At 48.6% G+C, this 8044-nt stretch overlaps 1 pseudogene; it reads left to right on the top strand.

The window, feature by feature from the left end:
* Nucleotides 1-1437: 1437 nt before the first annotated feature.
* Nucleotides 1438-3235, top strand: LOC137768650 (OTU domain-containing protein 5 pseudogene; annotated as a pseudogene).
* The last annotated feature ends 4809 nt before the right edge of the window (nucleotides 3236-8044 follow it).

Below are 8044 nucleotides of genomic sequence, written 5' to 3'. Positions count from 1 at the left end.
CAAGCATGAGTCGGGAATCACCCCAAATGTACCTTTTAAGTTTCAGTATTCTAGTTCTCATACATTTCAAGACTTTGCAGGAAACTTTCATTCTTACCGTTTTTCAAATGAACCCAAAATATGAGAAACTTGTCACTGCTCTCTAAGTGCTCTAAGTGGTTTTTCCTTTCTGTCACTAGCCCAGGAGAGTGGCCCAGGAACAGACAGATCAGCAAGGCAGTAATTCTCAGGGCAGTCTCACAAAGCCACCTCCACGGCCACCGAGAGAGAGAGGGATAATGTGCAAAGAAGGTGTGATAATTCTCTGGCTGTCACAGGCTCACGGTGGCCAGCAAGAGCAAAGGCCGGGATATGTATGGTCTTTACTCCCGACGGGCAGGAATATCAGTGCTATGAACGTGCCGCTGTGTCGGGTGGGGACACTGGGGGCTGGATGGAGAGTCATTTGTTAAGGGCTCCATTTAATCTCCTGTCAGCCCATTAGCATATTTAAACAGTTTTCATCTGGCTTCACCACTCATTAAAACTGCTGACAAGGATGGGAAGTTCTGCTTCATGGGGTGAAACATGGCAAACAATATGGATATCAACGGGTTTATTGCAGGGCAGGTGTGAGTCTATGGAACTGGAGAGCCAAACCCCACAGGTGAGGCATTACGGAGCCAGACCTGCATCACTTTACAGGGTGAGCACCATCGCCCCCGGGGCACGCACCACTCACATGCACACAGCATTTGCCCCACTGTGAAAGGTCACATGACTTATTGATACATAATATCTTTACTAAATCTTCACGCCTCCATCTATATAGCAATTCACAGTTGTTGAGATCTTTTCTTATCTGTTGTTTCGCTTTATCGTCACAAAAAGAGAGGCAAGTGCAGTAGCCTTTGACAGATCAGGGAACTGAGGTCCAAAGCTGTAGCGACTTGCCCAAGTTGAAATGTTACTGTCTCCTCCTTCCCCTCATTCTGTTCCTCCTCTTCACCTTCCTTCATCTTTTTCATGGTCATTCTCTTCATCTTCATGATCCTTTCCTTCTGCCTTTAATTATATAAAGAAGTCATACAAGTCAATATCAAAAACAATTTGATTTAAAAATGGATATTTCTCCCAAGAAGATGGACAAACGGCCAACAGACAAATGAAAAAATGCTCAACGTCACTCATCATCAGGGAAATGCATATCAAAACCACAAAATCACCTCACAATCAGCCGTCAGAATGGCCATCATCAAAAAGGCAACAAATAACAAGTGCTATCCAGGATGTGGAGAAAAGAGAACCCTCGTGCGCTGTTGGTGGGAATGTAAATTGGTGCAGCCACTATGGAAAACAGTATGGAGGGTCCTCAAACAGTTAAAAATAGAACTGCCTCTCCCGGCGTGCCCCGCGCCGAGTTCGGGGTGTGGGGGGGCGGTACTCGGCGGTGCCGCCATGACTATTCTCCCCAAAAAGAAACCGCCGCCTCCCGACGCCGACCCCAGCAACGAGCCGCCGCCGCCGCCCGGGCCGCTGCCCCCGGCGCCTCGCCGCGGCGGGGGTGTAGGCGTGGGCGGCGGCGGTCGCGACCGTGACTCGGGCGTCGTTGGCGCCCGTCCTCGAGCCTCGCCACCGCCTCAGGGCCCGCTCCCGGGGCCACCGGGTGCCCTCCATCGCTGGGCGCTGGCCGTGCCGCCCGGCGCCGTGGCAGGTCCCCGGCCACAGCAGGCCTCTCCTCCTCCTTGCGGGGGCCCCGGCGGTCCCGCGGACGCGTTGGGTGCCACGGCAACGGGCGTGGGCAGTGCCGTGGGCGTGGGCAGTGCCGTGGGCGTGGGCGGCGGCTGCCCTGGGCCGGGTCACAGCAAGCGGCGGCGTCAAGCCCCCGGGGTCGGCGCGGTTGGCGGGGCGAGTCCTGAGCGTGAGGAGGTCGGCGCCGGTTACAACAGCGAGGATGAGTATGAAGCGGCTGCGGCGCGCATAGAGGCCATGGACCCCGCCACCGTCGAGCAGCAAGAGCACTGGTTTGAAAAGGCCCTGCGAGACAAGAAGGGCTTCATCATCAAGCAGATGGAGGAGGACGGCGCCTGCCTCTTCCGGGCTGTGGCTGACCAGGTGTACGGAGACCAGGACATGCACGAGGTTGTGCGAAGGCATTGCATGGACTATCTGATGAAGAATGCCGACTACTTCTCTAACTATGTCACAGAGGACTTTACCATCTACATCCACCGGAAGCGGAAAAACAACTGCCATGGCAACCACGTCGAGATGCAGGCCATGGCAGAGATGTACAACCGGCCCGTGGAGGTGTACCAGTACAGCACAGAACCCATCAACACATTCCATGGGCTCCATCAAAATGAGGACGCACCCATCCGTGTCAGCTACCACCGGAATATCCACTACAATTCAGTGGTGAATCCTAACAAGGCCACCATTGGCGTGGGGCTGGGGCTGCCATCATTCAAGCCGGGCTCTGCAGAGCAGTCCCTGATGAAGAAGGCCATCAAAACCTCGGAGGAGTCGTGGATTGAACAGCAGATGCTGGAGGACAAGAAGCGGGCCACAGACTGGGAGGCCACAGAGGAGGCCATCGAGGAGCAAGTGGCTCGGGAGTCCTACCTGCAGTGGCTGAGCGATCAGCAGAGACAGGCTCGCCAAGCCCGCGGCCCCAGCCAGCCCCGGAAGGCCAGCGCCACGTGCAGCTCTGCCACGGCAGCAGCCTCCAGTGGTCCGGAGGAGTGGACCAGCCGGTCCCCAAGGCAGCGGAGTTCAGCCTCGTCACCCGAGCACCCTGAGCTGCATGCCGAGCTGGGCCTCAAGCCCCCTTCCCCAGGCACTGTCTTAGCTCTTGCCAAACCTCCTTCACCGTGTGCACCAGGTACAAGCAGCCAGTTCTCGACAGGGGCCGACCGGGCTACTTCTCCCCTCGTGTCCCTCTACCCTGCTCTGGAGTGCCGGGCCCTCATTCAGCAGATGTCCCCCTCTGCCTTTGGCCTGAACGACTGGGATGACGATGAGATCCTAGCGTCGGTGCTGGCAGTGTCCCAACAGGAATACCTAGACAGTATGAAGAAAAACAAAGTGCACCGAGACCCACCCCCAGACAAGAGTTGATGGAGACCCAGAGACTGGAGACCATCTCCCAACCCTCACACTCCTGCCCTCTGGTGCCACCCCACCTTCTTTGGCTTTCTTCCCTCTTGCCGTCTTCCTTCTTCCCTCTCTCCCCTCCTTTCACTCCTCCCCACTTCCCTCTGGCTAGCCCACCCCTGGGCACCCTCTCATCGCTGCCACCGCCATCATCACCTGCCTCTTCGCCAGCTGACATGCCCTGTTGCCCCCTGCACAGCACCATCCCTGCCTCCCACAGGGGACTCGGGCAAGGGCGCTGAAGGTAGGCGAGAGGCACACAGAGACAAACCAACTGGCAGCCAGGCAGCCCCTGAGGAGAGACGTTCAGACAGAGGAAAGTCTCCCTGTCCCCCGATTCCTTCCAAGATCAGAAACTTGTCACCGCACCACAAATGATGCTGGGGAGGCGGGAGGAAGAAGTGGGAAAATCTCCGTCCCAGTACCCCAAGAATGTCTGAGCCTTCAGTGTTGAACTTTTTCCTTATTAAAATGTACTGTTATCTTATAAAATCAGCCAGTCAAAAAGTGATGTAGACAACAACAACAACAAAAAATAGAACTACCATATGACCCAGCATTTCCACTCCTGGGTATTTACTGGATGTAAACAAACACACTAATTTGAAAAGATTGCATCCCCATGTTCATTGCAGCATTATTTACAGTAGCCAAAATGTGGAGGCAACCTAAGTGTCCATCAACAGATGAATGGACAAAGAAGATGTGGTATGTATACATACAATGAAATATTACTCAGCCATAAAAAAGAATAAAATCTTGCAGTCTGCAACAACTTGATGGACCTAGAGGGTATTATGCTAAGTGAAATAAGTCAAACAGAGAAAGACAAATACCATATGATCTCACTTATATCTAAAAACAAAACAAAACAAAATGAAAACAGACTCATAGATACAGAGAACAAATGGGTGGTTGCCAGAGCACAGAGGGATGAGGAGATGGGAGAAGTAGGTGAAGGGAAGAGGTACAAACTTCCAGCTATAAAATAAGTAAGTCAGAGGCATGTCATGTATAGCAGAGGGAATATAGTCAATAGTAGTGTAATTTGTATGGTGACAGATGCTTTCTCGATTTATTGTGGTGATCACTTCGAATCCCTATATTGTACATCTGAAACTAACATAATATTGTACATCAACTATACTTCGATTTAAAATATAAGTAAATAACTATGAATATAATAATAGCAGAAGAAAGGTATCTGCATGTCCTAAGAAGTTCCCGAGCTGGCAGCACCTGAATAATCTCTTTTATTTGCAGCACAAGACCCTATGTGGGTTCTCATCCACTTTCCACCATACATACCCCTCCCAAGTCTCCTCTGACAATGGAGGAACTTATCTAAACCTGCTAACCTCTCATGAATGTCCACGTGGGACCCATGAGATGGTCATTTCATCTTCTCAAGGAGCTTCAGGAGGGTCTCACAGCGTTGCTCATCTCAAATTCTTAGTGTGTAGACGGTGCCCAGTGACTGAGTGACCAGGAGAAGGTCTGCCCAGTTGAGTCTCAGGGAGATTCTGGTCCATCTGGTCACATTTCATTCTGAATATAAACTAAATATAATACATATAAATATATCACCTCCTTGTGTTCTGTCTTATTTTCCCCATTCTTTGCCCTAAATCATGGACTTACATCTTATCTACTAATTTAGCTAAATATGTTCTTACTCTAATGAAATAGATTGTCTTTCCTTTCAGTATAACCTAACAAGAATTAGGAATGTGAACATAAAACTAGATTGAAAAAGCAAGTATCTTTTATCAGTCTTTTTATTAGTAGGATTATTATGTATGAGATATAACCTATCTATCTATGGTAGGCAGCTTGGTGAATTTTGCGTAAGTGTGTGTGTGTGTGTGTGTGTGTGTGTGTGTGTGTGTGTGTATTCACCATCCTGATCAAGATTCAAAGACATTTCCAACACCTCAAAAGCTCCTTCATGCTCCTACCCAGTTAATATCCTCCCACCAAGTTAAACATTATTCTGAATTCCATCCCCATACCGTAGTTTAACAGGTATAAATGGAATCACAGAGCGTGTCCTCTTTTGTGTCTGGCGTCTTTGTCTCATCACTACGTCTTTGAGATACATCCAGGTTATTGTACCTATTGCTAGTTCATTCTTTCTTATTGTAGTTGTCTGTTGCATGTGTATATCATAACTTTTCATCCTTTCTGCTGTTGGTAGGCATCTGGGGAGTTTCTACTTTTTGGCTGTTAGAGATATAACTACCAACTTTCTTGTACATGTCTTTTAGTACATATGCAATCATTTCTTTTGAGTATATGCCCAGGACTGGAATTGCTGGGTCACAGAGTAATTATATGTGAGGCTAAAGGTGTCCTTTAGTGGTATTGAGGCAGCATACAGTTCTGAATGGAAGGGCCCTGACAACAGTGCCTAGAAGACTGAGCATTGACATAATTTAAATTCAGAGTTGATTAGACATCAGTTCTTGGGGCTACAGTGGCTGCAGAAGGAGCTCAGTTTCTACCCCGAGACCTGAGTGACAATCCTCTGGCTGAAATGAATAGAATAATGAATTACAGAAAATGGGAAAAGGAAGAAATTCATGGGAGGAGAGGTTCACTTCAAGAATCTTAAATGCTTCATGGGAGGAATTCCCTGGCGGTCCAGTGGCTAAGACTCCACGCTTTCACTGCCGAGGGCCTGGTTGGGGAGAAAAGATCCTGCAAGCTGCTGCTAAAAAAATAAATAAATAAATTTTACACACACAAAAAGGTTCTTCGTGAGAACAAGACCCGGGCTTTATAGTGGGAGGGTTGCACCTTGTTAAATGTTACTGGCGGTAGCAGACTGGGGGTATTGTATTAACTGGTGTGCATTTTGGGGGCTGTATCCATGTGTGAGCTTGGCGGGGCAACATGGCTGTCGTAGCCAATACTAATGCTCACCAATATCCAATGCTGTCTTTCTTGAGCTCATGGAAGATGCTACTTCCCAGACCCCCTGCAGTTAGGCAGGGCCATGTGACTAGTTCTAGCCAATGAACGGTCACTTGCGGTGATGCCTGTCATTTCCAGGGTGACACAGTGACCCTTAAGCTTTCCTGTTGTGCCCTCATGCGGGACTGTGAGGGTCTTGTGCCGAGTTGGATGGAAGCAGCTGAGACTGCTGGGTCCCTGCTTGGAGGACAGCTCTTTGGACTGTGGCCCGCACTCACAGAGGATTTTATATAGAAGCAAATACATTTTTGTGTGTTAAGCTAATGAGAGTTTAGATTTTATTTTGTTACTTCAGCATGTCAATGCTCAGTCTTCTAGGCACTGTTGTCAGGGCCCTTCCATTCAGAACTGTATGATGCCTCAATACCACTAAAGGACACCTTTTAGGTTTTCCAAACTAAAATTAAAACAGTACTTAGACAAGTGAAAAAATACAATACTGCCATAGATTAGGACATCCCTTGCCTTCCCTGTAAATTTACTCTGTACATTTTGTATCTGAATTTTCAAACGCCTGGAGAGGTTTGCCGAGCATCACGGTCACTATGGAAACAGCAGGCTGAGGAAGCAGAGGGGATGAACTACTCTCTCCACTCTGGGCTGGGCTCATCTGTACTGTGTCCTTTGGCCCCACTGCAATGAGGCAAGTGTGATCCATGTTATACACTGTCTTATAAAGGAATCCCTGCGTGGATTATTTTTTGAAGGACAATTGAAGAAGAGACATATCTGGTAACGTTTAACAGGAGGCCTCAGGGAAGAGTGGAATAAATCTCTCCAAAAAACATTGATCACATCTGACCCCTTTCCTTGTACCTCTCTGAAAAGAGGCTGGCGACTCCTTCCCCAGAACCCACTCTTTTCCTTCTCCTGCACTTCCCTTCATCGCTGCTTCTGAAATAGATGATGCCTTACAGCAAATGCCAGATTATTGCTGTAAAATGTAATGCAATACAAGAACAGATCAAATTTGTGGAATGCCTTTTGTGAGATGATCCAAAGGGTTCTGTATAATGGCTATAAAATTGTGAAACACATTGTGGAACAGATTTAATTTTTAAAGCAGCTGAAAATATATATTAATGATTTCCCATCATTATTACTCATCAGAGGTCTCTAGGAATACTAATAAAATGACTCTACCTACAATTATTTCCAACCGAGTGTTTCTTTGTGGAATTCAATCTGATCTTATAGCACGTAATTGGCCGATCAAGATAATGTTCTGAAGGGGGAAGAAACATGGGGATGTTTCAGCCAAAGAGCCATCTGCTTTTGTCATTAGCTTCCTCTTCTTCCTTCACCACCTGCTCAGCCTTCACCTGCTTCACTCGGCTTGGATTTGCTTACAATTATGCATTGTCTGAAGATCATTAAGGTAATGTAAATTGGATGGAAATTTGTCCTTGGTAGACAAGGCAGGTGGATCTAGGCCTACTGTGTAATTGCCATGTGCAAATTTCCCATCCATTCTTTACGATCCAATTCAAGTCCCTATCCTTACCTGGCAGAGGTAGTGATGCTTCCCCAACATGCTCTCTGATCTCCCCACCGTTTCACTGCCATGCCTTTGATGTCGCCAACCAGAAGGCAGCAGAGCCAGGGGCAGCCTCACCCAGTGTGTGGGGTAACAGACTTGACTGGGAAAACAGTCCAGGGAGTTGTGCAAATGCACTGCGCAGGTTTTGGGGGCTGGGAGTCTGTCCTATAGGGCAACCGTAGGGGCAGTTTTGTTGGCGGGGTTACGAGCAGACAGCCTGGGAGCAGGCAGTCTGGGATGCAGAGCTGTCCGATACAGGAGCTCTTTTGGAAACACCCAAGAATATTGGGGCTCAGAGAAACTGCAGACCCTCTTCCCAGGGAACGAGACCCCCAGTGTTGTGGGAAGCTGAGTGGAGTGCGATGCCCCCAGTGGGAAATCAGGGAGCCCTGG

This window comes from Eschrichtius robustus, chromosome 8 (genome assembly GCF_028021215.1).
Source record: "Eschrichtius robustus isolate mEscRob2 chromosome 8, mEscRob2.pri, whole genome shotgun sequence".
Classification (NCBI taxonomy): Eukaryota; Metazoa; Chordata; class Mammalia; order Artiodactyla; family Eschrichtiidae; genus Eschrichtius; species Eschrichtius robustus.
The sequence above is the reverse complement of the archived record's forward strand: the minus strand, read 5'-3'. Positions and strand labels throughout refer to the sequence as shown.